Source organism: Corvus hawaiiensis, chromosome 16 (genome assembly GCF_020740725.1).
Source record: "Corvus hawaiiensis isolate bCorHaw1 chromosome 16, bCorHaw1.pri.cur, whole genome shotgun sequence".
Lineage (NCBI taxonomy): Eukaryota > Metazoa > Chordata > Aves > Passeriformes > Corvidae > Corvus > Corvus hawaiiensis.
In genome coordinates this window covers 15,577,600-15,591,471 of record NC_063228.1, presented here as the reverse complement: position 1 = coordinate 15,591,471, position 13,872 = coordinate 15,577,600, and the positions used below count along the sequence as shown (strand labels likewise).

At 47.9% G+C, this 13,872-nt stretch overlaps 1 long non-coding RNA gene across 1 annotated transcript; it reads right to left on the bottom strand.

Annotated features, from left to right (window-relative positions):
* Positions 1–3,224: 3,224 nt before the first annotated feature.
* On the bottom strand, positions 3,225–9,135 carry LOC125334061. Its single transcript, XR_007207063.1, has 3 exons — positions 9,044–9,135; positions 8,871–8,967; positions 3,225–3,357 (listed from the first exon to the last, which is right to left on the bottom strand). It is a non-coding gene; the product is annotated as an uncharacterized LOC125334061 (long non-coding RNA).
* Between the last annotated feature and the right edge of the window lie 4,737 nt (positions 9,136–13,872).

Here is a 13,872-nt window from a genome sequence, read left to right as displayed (position 1 = left end):
GATCCTTCCTGTCAGTTGTGAGCTCTGGAAATACAAGTTTGCTCTGCAATCAAAACACTTGTACCGGGTTTGCATGGCAAAAAGGGAGAAAATTTGGAGTGAAGTTGAGCCCTGTAAGAAGGTGAGGATGGGGGGCAGGGAAAGGTGTTAAGATTTAGTTTTATTTCTCATTATCCTACTCTGATTTGATTTGTAATAAATTAAACTAATTTGAAAAGTTGAGTCTGTTTTGCCTGTGAGAGTAATTGCTGGGTGATCTCTCCCTGCCCTTATCTCAACCCACCAGCCTGTCATTATATTTCCTCTCCCCTGTCCACCTGAGGAGGGGACTGATGGCTTTGTTGGCACCTGGCCCCCAGTCAGGGCCAGCTCACCTCACTTCTGGGACTGCAAGATTTAAGCAAGTGCTGAAGTGCAAGACAGCAGCAACATCAATGAGCCCGTGTGAGGTCAGATGAGGCAGGAGGAAAGCAGGTGCCTGCTGGCTCCTGAAACAGCTGTGTTGTGCATCTGCAGGTGCAGAGTGGTACAGAGAGCCTGGAAAGCACCAAAATCTGATGATTCTCCTCATGCAAACACATACACACAAACACCTCGTGCTCTGCTGCAGAGAGGAGCTGTAGAGATCCAAGGAGTTGTTGCTCATGCTATACAAGTTCCTGGGAAGGAGGAGATAAAAACTGTTCTCCACAAATGAAGGAGCAGGCAACCTTCTTGACAGTGAATAAAAAATTGCTAGTCAAAAGAATTATAATTAAAGCAATTACCATCTTCTCTGCATACACACACTCTGCATGTTTCCTAAAGGCTAAGGAGTGCAGTGCTGGGCCTTGATGGATAATCACAAGGGACTGGATAACTTCATCGCCCAATCTTCAGCTAATGACTTTAACACATCTTTTTAACTCTGTTTGTACCCACTGTGATTATGGAGACACTATTCAGTGAAGAAAAGCTGGTTCCCAGAGTTACTGCTCCCTGTGAGTATTTAAACCAGACTCTGAAGCGCTGGATGGGAGGTTTGGTTGGTTGGGTCTGTGTCGTGCTTGAGGAAAGGCTCATGGGACACTGATGACTGTCGGGTCCTCTCACAGTCTGGGGTGGAGTCATTTGTGGCTCCCCAGCACAGCCCAGAGCACTGAAAGAGGCCACAGCTTCTTCACCCAACTTGTCCACTGACAAACCAAAGTTTCCAGAAATTTATTCTCTCATTTCTCAACCTAGCCTGGACCTAAGACTGCCCCGAAAAGCCGTATTTAGTGTGTAATTACAGTCCAGGAGTTCTACTGCCACATGGGGGTCCTGCCAGCGCAGTGCTCACTCCAGAGCATTTGAAGCCTTTCTTCTTAACTTTTTATTCTTCCACTGTTTCTCTTTTTTTTTTTTTTTCCCCTGCAATTTTCTTCTTGAAAATGGCTTCAGGTTGACATCTTGAAACCCCATCAGGAAAGCTTTATCCCTTGGAGACCTTCTCTGAGATCACCTGGATTCCTGGCAACTTTGCTCTTATCTCAGTTTGGAGAAGTCCAAGTCAAGCTGATTAACAGTCATCGGAGATGAAGGGCAGAAAATCAAGCCATCAATCAGCTGCAAAGAGCATACAGCAGCACGAAGAGGCCCATTAGAGGCAAAGTGGACCTGTCAGAGACTCAGCATGAGGTGCCTCTTTGGCAGGAGAAATTCCCACGCTTTAACACTGCCTCTTCAGAGAGAACTTAGTATCATTTTCTGCGGGGGCCTCATAAAACAATTAAAATAAATGTCTTCAGATTACAGTTTTCTTCTCTCTCTGGGAATGTTTCCAGCTCACTCAGTTACAGCATCACCACAAAGAAAATGAAATTTTATAATTATTGAGGACAGATACCAGCAGAGGGTAATAGTTTAACTATGGGCCTGCTGGAGCATTGAGGCACTGCCAGGAAGGCACATTCAGAGGTCTTGGCCAGACTCTTTCCCCTCCTGGTGCCACCAGGAAGGGTTCAGGATCACAGAGAGGTGCTGCTGTGCTGGCTGGGAGCAGTACAGAGCTCTCCTAGTGTGCCACACCCAGGGCAGCTGATGCTTGTAGGCCTCGGCACAGTGGGTACGTGCCCCAATCCACAGTGAATAGTGTTAAAAATTGAGTTTGAGCTTATTTTCCTTCCCACTGTCTGCTCCTGTCTCCTCTTGGTGTCCTGCAGGCTACTTCTTCTCCATCCTGTCCCCTCTTGTCCAGTCATTCCCTGTTTTCCACTGTCTTCCACCAACCTTTTTGCTTCTGCAGCTGTGTTTATTGCTCTTCTCTTCCTTCCTGTTGCCGACACACTTCCCCTCCTCCTTGGTGATGTCCTGGCTCCGAGTTTGCCGGTGTTGAGTTGCAGATTCCTGGGACAGAGCCTGGCCTTTGCACCATGCTTGCTGTATTCCTGGCCAGCTGTCAGTGACGCATTACACAGGCTAAGCCCAAGGCAGCTCTTTGAACACATTCCCATGCTGGTCTCTTTGGATCTGCTTGTTCAAGCTTCTTCTGTTACACCCTCAGCCCACTTACAGAAATCACTGGTAATTTTGTAGCTCATAAAGCCAGAAAAGCAATTACAAGTGTATCAGTAACTTCCTTTTCTCACACCAAGGCTCCCTTGCAAATGTTTTATTTCACAGTATGTTAAAAACCATCTTGATTTACAGCAGAAACTGGAAAATGCTATCTTCAAACTTGGTGTCTATGACTACCTGGACACAATTTTTTTGGATTTATCACATTGCCATGCAGTGCCAAGTGAGCACACGCTTCTGGCAGGAACCAATTCACAGTGCTTGTGCAGAGCCTGAAACATGAGGGTCCTAACACACAGCAGCGACTACTCAGTGCTACTGTAATGCCAACAACAGAAATTCAGCAGGGGTGTGATTTGGCAGGAGCAGTCTTAAATTTAAACTTACATTAGAGCAAGAGGCAAGCCAGTTCCACAGCTGAGTTATCAGACTGTGGCTTGCCTGCTGCAGATCTTATTTCCAACATCAAGGATGTCGCTTTTGCCTGAATTCACCCCACTTTATGCATTTGGAGCCTAAAAAATGGGGTCTGTCTTGGTGATACACCCACACAGTGTGTGATCCACATGCCACAGAAGCCCTGGCTCTGGCCCTTCACTGCTGGCTCCACCAGGACCAGTGGGCACCAAGACTCAGGTTAGGTGATTTAATTAAGGTCTGAATGTAGGCTGGATGAGTGTAAGTTCTTCATTCTCATTGTGGTCATCACAAAGTGAAAATTCCACTCACCTACTCAGTAGGGATTTGGGAGGAGGAAACTGGCCTCATACTGAGCCTTGGTAGCATCTGAACGGGTGGGACTTGGTGTGGCTGGGTCTGCTGGAGAGAAGGTGAGGATCAGTCAGGTAAGTTCCTCAGTGTGATGGGACACATGCACAGAAAATACACCCAAAGCCTATTTTCCTGAGTACAAACAAGCAGGATGACAGATTCCTTGCATAGAAATCCACATCTCCTTGCAGTGGAAGTACCTGACCCACAGGCAGTCTCCTGCAGGGCTCAGGCTCATGCAGTCCATGCAGTCAGTGCCCACCTTCCCCCTTGCTGAGCCCCTTCCCCAGCTTTGTGGGGCTGTGCAGCGAAAATGCACTTTTACAAGGTTGGTTTTCAAGCAACCAGGGAGCTTTGGGACTTCTGCTCGGCCCTTCGTACATCGTCGGTGCCTTCTGTGGTGGCCTCCACTGCTTTGTTGGTGGCAGAAAGGACATGCAATGGCTTCTGCCATTTAACTCGAGCATTTTTAACACCTCATGGGGTTTTGTCAGGTTTGTGAGTGACACCTCAGCTGCACAGCTGAGTAGCTCAGGTACTGCACCACCAGAACCATGAGCTAATCCCGTGACAAGAACGGGCTGGAAAACCCAAAGCTGACTTGGGTGACTGACCAGCATCAACCAGCTCTGCTGGCTGTGTTTTCCTTTGCAGATGAGTGTTCATCTACTCCTAAAGGTCACAGTTGTTGAAGAAAGAATTGCTAAGAAGTCTTTCCTCCCTGGAGCTCTGCCTTCCCATGCGTCCGTGCTGGGGAGTGAAAAAGGCCGGCTCCCTGAGAAGTGTCACTGGAAGCCAGAGCTCACACAAGCCCCCAGCACACCCCCCCAGCCCTGGGGTTACTTGTGTTTCAGAGAGGCTGTGCCAGGCAGGAGCTCCCACATGCTCTCTGCTCCTGGCTGAGCTTGCTCTGCTGCATCGCTTCAGGCAGGGCAAATCCAGAGCTTCCTCTGTGAGCACAGAGGCTCCAAGCCAATGGAATGTAGGAGGTGTCATTGCAGCACGCAGGTCAGCTGTTTAAAAGCTAAACCGCCTCAAAGGCAAAAGAACATCACCCTGCACCCATCCCCTCACCTCGTGGGGTCCCCCATCCTCACCAAAGGCTGCCCAGGTGTACACACCTTGTGTTTTGGATCTACGTGTGGGAAGCTCCACACTGATCCATTAGAGAAGACTAAGAAATATCCACTGAATACAGAACCAGTTCTTCTGTTCTAACCCAGATTTCAGCCACAGCTGCAGCCGGTACAGAGTTGGTGGTGCCTCTCCATGCAGGACACAGACATTTCACTCGTACCTACTCAGAGACAATTTGGGGGAAGCAAACTGAAACAAAGGCAATTGGGATGGAGAGAGAAATGTTTTATATTAATTCCAAATTTTATGTTGCAATTAACTGACAGCAAAGAAACTGAAAGTGTCCCACAGTGGCACAGACTTTTTCCTGCCTCGTGGAATCCAGGGGGAGTAGCAATTTCTCCTCCTGCTTACAGCTGGGTCTGAAAATGATTATATTCAAAAGAACAAACCAGATAATTTGTCCCAAATTGAAAAAAAGGCCAACAAAACAAAACCCAAGCAACTGAAAATAATTTTGTCATAGCTTGCCCAATTGGATTTTGCTTCACAATCATTAACTTTCCATTGCAAAAGAATTAATATGGGAAACTTTTTCCAGCCTAATTCTTAACCCTTGCCTTTCTAATTAATCAGATGGTGATCTTACAGCTTGATTCTGTTTTCTGTTCTAGTTAAACTGTTTAGAAATGTGCTAATGATTAATTCTCCTGCAATTAGATTCAGCAGTCAGAGCCTTTCCTGCACTTCTGCAAAGTTTGCTGTGAAGAAGAGCAAAGCACAAAGAAACCAGTCATGGATCCATGAAGAAAATCAATGGCATTTGGAAAATACATTTGAGGATCTGGATCTGTATTTAATGCATGTCATTAGCTATTTGCAAGAGACAAATGACATGAGGGAAAGCAGTTTCTTTCTGTCTGCAGGGAGCTTAGAAGATATTCTTCAACTTTTCATATTCCACTTCTCTTTTGTATTAAGAATCCAAGTCTCTAAAGATCTACCTTGTAAAATTGCCACTGAAGTGTAACAGGAGACACTGTGAAATTCAGGCACTGCAAAACTCAGGGAAATGAATTTCCATCGTGGCTCTGCATAAATTTGTTCTTTGCTGAAGCTGAGCCTGGGAAGTGACTGACGTTTTCATGCCGTGTGTGTGCTTTGAGGCTTAGATTTCACAAGAAGTGCAGATGCACCACTGGGAGCTCCTTGGAAGCTGCCTTGTTTACAGGGCTCAGCCTGGCGGGGCTGCGTTTAATCCAAGTCAAGTCATGGGAGATTGTGCTCCAGCCCTCTCATCACAGTCCAGACTCCATGTTGGTATGTGCTACTGCAGAGAAAACCCTCCCTGTTGGAGAAGGGAGAGCACAGCATCTCTTCATCCAGTAGGACTTGGCCCAAAGCAAGCCAAGAAGTCCATCAGAGGCCAGGGACCAAACCAGAGAGACATGCTGGAGTGTGCCCATGGCTGGGATGTGGCTCATGTAGTGGCCCCGAGGACAGAAGCCTGAGCTTAAAGGCAGACCTGGAGGCCCCACAAGGCTTCTCACTGCCCTGTCTTCACAGCACCCCAATCCTGGATTTGGGATATGCACAGCAACACCAGAGCTGGCCTTGGATCCAGGCAGGTAAGCCCTGAGGAAGGGAAGCAGCTCTGTTTGGAGACCTACATCCTGGAAAATGATCCATGTGTTATGAAAGCCATGGGTGCAGGCCAGGAGGGAAGGCACCATGGGCAGCTCCAGACTTCTGTGCACTGCAGGCATAGGCCACTCAGGCTTGGGGGGCCATGGGGGTCTCTGAGGAATCATGAGGTCCCCAGGGCTGGGAGTCTGCTGTCTGGAAATGCCACATTTCAAATGTGTGCCTTTTGGTCTTTATTGAATGGTTGCTCTATGACAATGGAGCTTTTCTGTGACTGCAGCTGGCCAGTGGTTGTAGTGTACACCTGGAAAAGAAGTTTCTGTCACCCATTTGTTGCCTGTCCTTTGACGAGGGGCCTGTTGGTAGGAGGTAGGAAACACTCACAAATATTTGCAGCACTGGGTCTAAGGCTGGCAGAGATGGGTTTGCTGTGATAAATGAATGCCAGTCCTGCTACTGAGCAGTCTGAGCTGGGACACAGGCAAGAAGAGAAACCTCAGTGTAAGGTTAGCCATGGGCAGGGCTTTAAAGGGATTTTGTCTGTTGCAGGAAAGAAATTTAATGTTGGAGTTACAGGGAGCAAGCAGTAACCCGACACAATTTCTCCTCCAGGAAACCTGCTTCAGGCTGAGTGGAGGGAGCTCGCACAGACATTGCAACACTGAGTCACGGCTGGACAGGCTGGAATTGTAATGCCTCAACAGCTCATTCTCCTCATCTGTTTTCAAACAGGAGCTTAGTTCTGTAGGAGGTCAGAGATGACAAGAGAGGGAACAGTGACAAAGTTGCCCAGTACTTCTACTACCCCACAGTTCACCTCGCATCCTTCACATGCTGAGTGCACGTTTCCAAAGGCTTACTCCTGCCCACAGTGCCTGGCAAGCTCTGCTTCTACCTAAGCAACAACACACTTGCCAAGCGTCTTCATCTATTGCAGCCTCCTTCCCTCCTTCCCCCCTGAAACCTCCCGGGCTCCAGGACTTGTCTGGCTTGTGCAGAGACATAACCTCATGAGGCTCAGCCCCACATAAATGCCTTTTCCATTCCAAATCAAGGACTTCACCTGCATGGATTCTGCCTGTGTCTCCCCCACCTGCACCTCCTTTCACTCCCCAAGTCCTTGAGATACCTCTGACTTCAGAAAATCTGCAAAATGTCTGTTTTACAGCTTTCTTTGCTCAGCTTTAGCCCTCCAGAACCAACAACATTTATCTCACTGCATCATCAACTCTCCACCCATTTCAAAGTCAATTGAAAGCACATTTTCTCCCTTGCCTGTGGTTCCTAAATTATATACCCAGCTCATTTCAAAATATCAATTCAGAAACTTGGCAAGGTGATTATTAATAACAGCTCTGTTCTTCTCTGGAGGAAAAATAATACTAGAAACATGTGAAATGTGTACACAGTTGTCATTCTCTCTCTCCTCTTTTGCCAAACATTCTGTTCTTTACAGGAAATCAAAACAACCCTACACCCAGTATTAAGTGGCTGAGGCAGTGTAATGAGCATAGAACCACGGAATTGGGACAGTATTCCTTAACGTGTCCCAAAACTTGGGGTAACACAGATGCCACCGTCTGTCATGAATTAGTGCTTGGCTGTAAGGGGTCAGCAGCACAGGGGGGCTGAGCCTGAGGAGCTGCGCACACCGAGAGCTGGAGCCCAGCGCTTCCTTCAGTCACATGTGTGGAGCTCATCATGGCAAACTGCTTCAGCTGTAATGAAGTCATTCATGATTTGATTCCAAGATTTCACATGGGCTTCCCAAGGACCCGGAGCTGCTGGGAAGCACTGAGCTACAGCGTGGCCTTCAAGCACCAGGCTGGCAGCAGGTTAGAATCACAGAATCATGGAATGGTTTGGGTTGGAAAGGACCTTAAAGCTCATCCCATCCCACCCCCTGCCATGGGCAGGGACATCTTCCGCTAGCCCAGCTTGCTCCAAGCCCCATCCAACCTGGCCTTGGATGCTTCCAGGGATCCAGGGGCAGCCACAGCTTCTTTGGGCACCCTGTGCCAGGGCCTGCCCACTCTCACAGCCAGGAATTCCTTCCCAATATCTCATCTATCCCTGGCCTTGGGCAGTGGGAAGTCATTCTCCCTTCTTCTGTCCATCCATGCCCTGGTCCGAAGTCCCTCTCCAGCTCTCTTGTAAGCCCCCTTTTCATACTGGAGTTAAGTACCTGGTTTTTACTTTCTAATTTTCATTTTTGACCTGTACTTATAAAACATACAGTAAAGTCCTGAAGACTTTTTCATTGCCCATAGTGCCACAGGATGTGCAGTGCAGAACTCTCCTGAAGCAAACCCAGTATATGGGTGCTGTGTACGTTGGGAGCTGAGCTCAGTGATCCAGGTGTCCCCCTTATCCCATGTTCCCACACCATCCCAGCAGGAACCAGGGCTGTGCTTCCCTAATGCACACTGGGGAAAGAAGGCAAAACAAAGGCAAAAAGAAAAGAAGTCCCTTGGAGGATGAGTAGGGAATCAAGTCCTTTGGAGGATGAGGGGGGAATAGAAAGGAGGGGTGCCTCTAACTCCTGTGGTGGAGGGACAAAGTGAGGGGTTCCCAAGGAAGGGAGGAGATGAGAAGTTCTCAAGGGATGGGGTTATGCACAGAAGGGAAGCTGTGCTTTCAGCCTTGCAAGACAAGGAAGAGCCAGCTCACAATCACATTGTTTTGAGAGGAGGATAACGTATAAAAAGGTTAGAGAGGTATCCAGGGGCTTTTAATTCTGAAGACTTGTCCTGGAGTCATGAGGCCAGTCCTCTTTAGTGGCATCTAGGGACCTGTAGGAAAGAAGTGCTCACACAGACAAGAGCCAACTTGTTACTCACCTTACCCAGTAGCATCAGTGGCTTTGGCTATCATGGGCCCAACAGCTCCTTCCTGGCACCGCAGCCTCTAGGGTGCTGAGGATCTGCCTCAAGTATCCTGGAAACATGGCACAAAAAGATAAATAAATAAAACTAAATAATAAATAAAAAGTTATAAACAGAATGTCTCATACCAGCAAGAGTTTGGGAGGAGAAAGTGGTTATAGTGAGAGCCTTTGTGCTATGACAGCCAGTGCTTGTCTGGCAGATACAGCCCTGCTTCCTCTCCCTGCCTCCTGGAATTCTGTCTCCCAATTACAGCTCTCTGGCTCTGCTCCAGGCGCCTCGCTCCCACAGAAGTGTGGGGTATTTAAGAAGGAGTACTTCCCAAGTGTTTAACGTGCAAGGGTTTAAAGGGAATCAGATACCATTTAGAAGCTGGCCAAATTCCCTGTTCTCTGGCTAGGGAGGAGATAAGCTTCCACTTGAATGGAGTGGAAGTAAAAGCTGCCCTGCTGAGAGACCCCCAAAGTGAAGACCTGGAACCAGCCAGAGGATGGGAAAGGCCTGGGCTGACAGTGAAGTCACTGAGCCTCCAGAACCTCCTTCAGAACCTTTGGAATTCACCTCAGAACCTCTGGAGATCAGTCACTGCTCCACAGCCTTTCCTGGGACTGCCCAAGCTGTGTCTGGCCATCACAGCTGGTGGGTTGGTACAGGACCTCAGCTGAGCCAAGGCACTGGTTTCACTCACACCAGCACAGCCACAAAGCTGTCAGGTCCCATGGGCCATTAGCATCCCTCCTCATGCTCTCTTTTCCATGGGTTTCCCTGCAGCACCACTGCGCTTCTCCCACCCCGAGTCCCCCCATGCTGCTCATGGCTGAGTGTGCATTGTGCAGTGCAACCCTGGGTCCTGTGATGCCATGAAGATTTTTTGCCTTTTCTTTTATACCCCTTTTATACCCTTTTACAACTTCTGTATTCTTAGTGTTTTTAGTCTACATTCTTGGACTCGTTTGTCAAGCTAAGAGACTAAACGTTTTAGAAGCTTCGTAGTTAGGGATCAGTGTGCCCCAGACCCCAAGGTCCTCTCCAGAACACATTCTGGAAACTAAGATAGAACCATCCAGGGGAAGGCTCCTTGGGGAGGGGGGCTAATTCAAGCCTCTCATTGGGGAATCTTTGATAGATCTGCTAATTAGTAACACCTATAATGATATACCAGATCTTTTGGAGGGTGCATTGCAGTTGGCATGGAGGTGCATTCCACCTGGACGTGTGCACCTAAGGATCCTTAAAATAAATACCAAGGTAAAATCCCTTTTTCCCTTCTAACCGTGTTTGACTCTTGATTTTAAGACCAGGAAAAGGCATCACTGCAGTACCCCCAGGAGCCCTCCTGGGTGATCCACCACCTCCCACATGGTGCCATGGGCTCTACCCTGTCACACTCCCTGCCAGGACAAGGACTTCACACGGGTCAGGCACACATCTGTGAGCTGGCTCAGGGTGCCACGTGCTGGTTTCACCTCCTGTGCCAAGCCTTCAGAGGCAGGTAGCAGAGAGCACCAGCAGAACCCACAGCCCTCTTTTCAGGGAGAAGAAACTTGCTGCATGACACTTTTGCTAAATCATTTGTTCCTAAAAGCCATGTTCACCCTTCCTTTTCCTTGGCTGGGCCAGCCCTGGATTTTGGAAAGCACTGCATTAACCTACTTCACGCAGATTGCCTGATCCCTGTTCATGTACCACCATGGAGTACTACTCGTGGAAGGCAGTCAAATCACACACAGCAGTACTAAGCATGAAGAAGACTCGTGAAACTAGAGCTTCTAAAATATCAGTGCACCCCTTTTGGGTTAGGAGTCCTGCCCTGAGATGTCCTAAAATTGGAAAAATGACCTGAAACGGAAAGTTCGATGCCCCATCACATGAGTTTGATGCCACCTCGTGGTAGTTCCATGTCCTGATTTGCAAGGGAAAGGTTTCGCTCTTGGGATGTTTCCCAAGAGTGAGAGAAACAGTTTGGAGAAAGGATGAAGATAGACAGATGTCCAGCTCTTCACTGCTGATTTGCAGCTCCACAGCCCTGTTAATAAATGTTAGTATGAGTGTAAAACAGAGGGATTGCACACTATTCGGTAAGGTAATGTGGAAATACCTACAGGATAGAGATGTTGCCATCACAGAATATGCTGAGATGTCCTGACACAAAAATTTAGCCATAGTTGCCTCATCCTCCTGGGACCTCAGACAAACACTTCAACTGAATTCACAGTTAGATTTTCAGATTTGGAGGAGCTCTTTCCTCCCCTGGAGAGCAAATTCCCTCTCCAGCCCAGTTGTCATCATTATTTGTGCCAAGGGTGTAATAAAGGGATGAATTATCTCACCCTTTAAAGAGTGGAACAGAAATTACTAAGACTGGTACCAATATTTCAACTGAGAATTGGTTCTTTCAAAAGAAAATTGTTCCTCCTCCCCTCTCACCACTCTAGCAGAGAGTAATTTGCCAGGTGCGTTCATGGAGCTTTTGAGCCTTTCATGCAGCAAATGGCCCAAATTGCTTTTGTTTGCCTTCTGAACTGCAGGAAAGACCACTTTACAACTGCCAGAACGCATTCTTGGGCCGTTCTAATATAAAACTCTTGTGTTCATTGATTGAATAATCACAGACTGTGTACAAATTGTAGTGAAATGACTCCCTGTTCCTCGCTTTCTCCCCAAGCCTCAGTCACCCTCATATCCACAGCAGCATCATGTCAGGCCCTGCAGAAGCACTGGATCCTGAAGGCAGCATAGCTGGGACATTGCTGCAGCTGAGCTAATTACTCTTAGGTTTCAGCTTGGCTGATTAACTTTTATGTAGCCCTGTAATATCACTGGCAATTTGTTTTCAGTTCTGGAACTATCTTGGACAGTGTTAATCTGGGGGAAAAAACCTCTGCAAATCACGCAGCTCTGCCATGCAATGAGACAGATGTCATTTCACTGTCTATGTAAATGAAATTACTTTTGCAATGGTGTGTAATGCAATCTCCAGCGTTCAGGTGCTTGTCTGCACCTTTTTCACCAGACTGAACACTCCAAATGTCTAAATACAGCTGTTTGTTAAGCTGTTTACTATCTGAAGAGTTTAGAGGGAGTGTTACATTAATATTTGTTTATATCACTCTCTCAAAAACCTATTTGACTGAAATTCTTCATCTTTGCTCTTTCCTTAAAATCTGTACATTTGAATCGGATCGCAATATACAAATTGGAGTGGAACAATAAGAGATTTTCAGAGATGCCCATCTGAAGAGGCTTTAAAGGCTGAAGTGGTGGAGGCAGTGAGTGAGCAATGATCTGTGTAGCAATGAATCCTCTTTCTCTCACACATGGCCTTGTGAAAGTGGGAGCTGATATTGCCTGGCTAAGAGGTATTTTCAGCAAATTTTCAGTTTTTCTAGGGGAATGTTGCTGTTGGATGTCTTGCTTAGATGCCATGGTCTCAGGCCCTTGGATCTATTCAGAAGAGGGATCAACACCTTGAGTGGAACTGGAGCTGGTAACAACAACTCTTGCCCCCAGAGAATCCCAGGTTTGGCAGAACATCCAGTAAGTGTTACACCTGTGTTGAGTTTTGTTTAAATCACAGCAATCAAGGGAAACAAAATGCCTTTGTTGTATTTACCCTCACTTCCAGAGCCAGCAGAAGAGAAGGAAGTGAGGAGGCATTTGGATTGAGGAGAAACACAACTCTCTGCGGGCTCTTCAGTGGGGAAAAAGGCATATGAAGGAAATCAGAGAATCACAAAATCGTTTGGGTTGAAGGGACCTTAAAGCTCATCCCACCCCCTGCCATGGGCAGGGACACCTTCCACTAGCCAAGGCTGCTCCAAGCCCCATCCAACCTGGCCACTTCCAGGGATCCGGGGCAGCTGCAGCTGCTTTGGGCACCCTGTGCCAGGGCCTCCCCACCCTCCCAGGGAACAATGTGATAGGACAGTGATAGGACAAGGCTTAAGAATGTCTTAAGGCCATTCCCTGTTGTGAAAAGTCCCTCTCTAAACTGAGATGAAATCCAGCTCAAGACTTGGCAACAGAGATTAAAACATGCACTAATCCACCTTCTCCTCTGTAGTGACTGACTCTTCACTGTGTAATGGCTTCCCAAGTGGTGCAGGTGTGTTTGGGGTGGCGTATCCCACCCAGCATCTGGCTGCCTGTTGGAGAAGGTGCAGGTCCCACTCCTGTCCTGCCTGCCACCTCTGGGCAGGGGTTGCAAACCACAGGCTTAGCAAAGTCAGATGGCCACGTTCGGGTAACACAAGTCCCACTTCACACCAGTCAGCCTCTGCTCTGGTTTGTCTGTCAGTGATAAAACTGCCTGGATGTCCTGCCATCCTATGCTGGAGAGAACAAACCAGGCCAAGGTGTACTGCTGCTGAAAATCTCACCTCCCACCTGCCAGTACCCACCCAGGTTCTGGTTATACCTGTCCCTCAAATATAACCCTCCCCATGCCTTCCTCTGCTGCTGCCATGTTTGGGAAGAATGGGATCTACCTGAGAGGACTCTGCACTGCAGATCACCCAAGGAGCATCTCTTGCTGGGATCTGAGCTCTCCATAGGGAGCTAATTATTCGTGTTTTGTTTGCTGGTTCAATTTATTTTTAGTTGACAGAAACAGCTGTAAGGGGGAGAAGAAATGAGGAACAAAAGCTGACAGTATGATTAACTTTTTAACTCAAATTGCTCCTCAATTAAAAGAAGCTAAATATTCCCTGTGCTCCTGGTGCCACTTTTCCATGTTGGCAGCTGCTGTGCTCCCAGGAACATGACACGGTTTTGTGGGTGGAGGTGGAGCTGCACGGGAAAAAGGCTGTCCACAGCTGCTCCTCCCTCTGGGGTCACCTCACGGGACTGAGGGACAACGCATGAGGTGCCAGGCCCAGCATGGCCAGCACTGTGGGGTGGGCTTGGAGAAGTCATCAGGCTACCTGAACTCAGCCTCCCCAACCATAAAATGAGATCT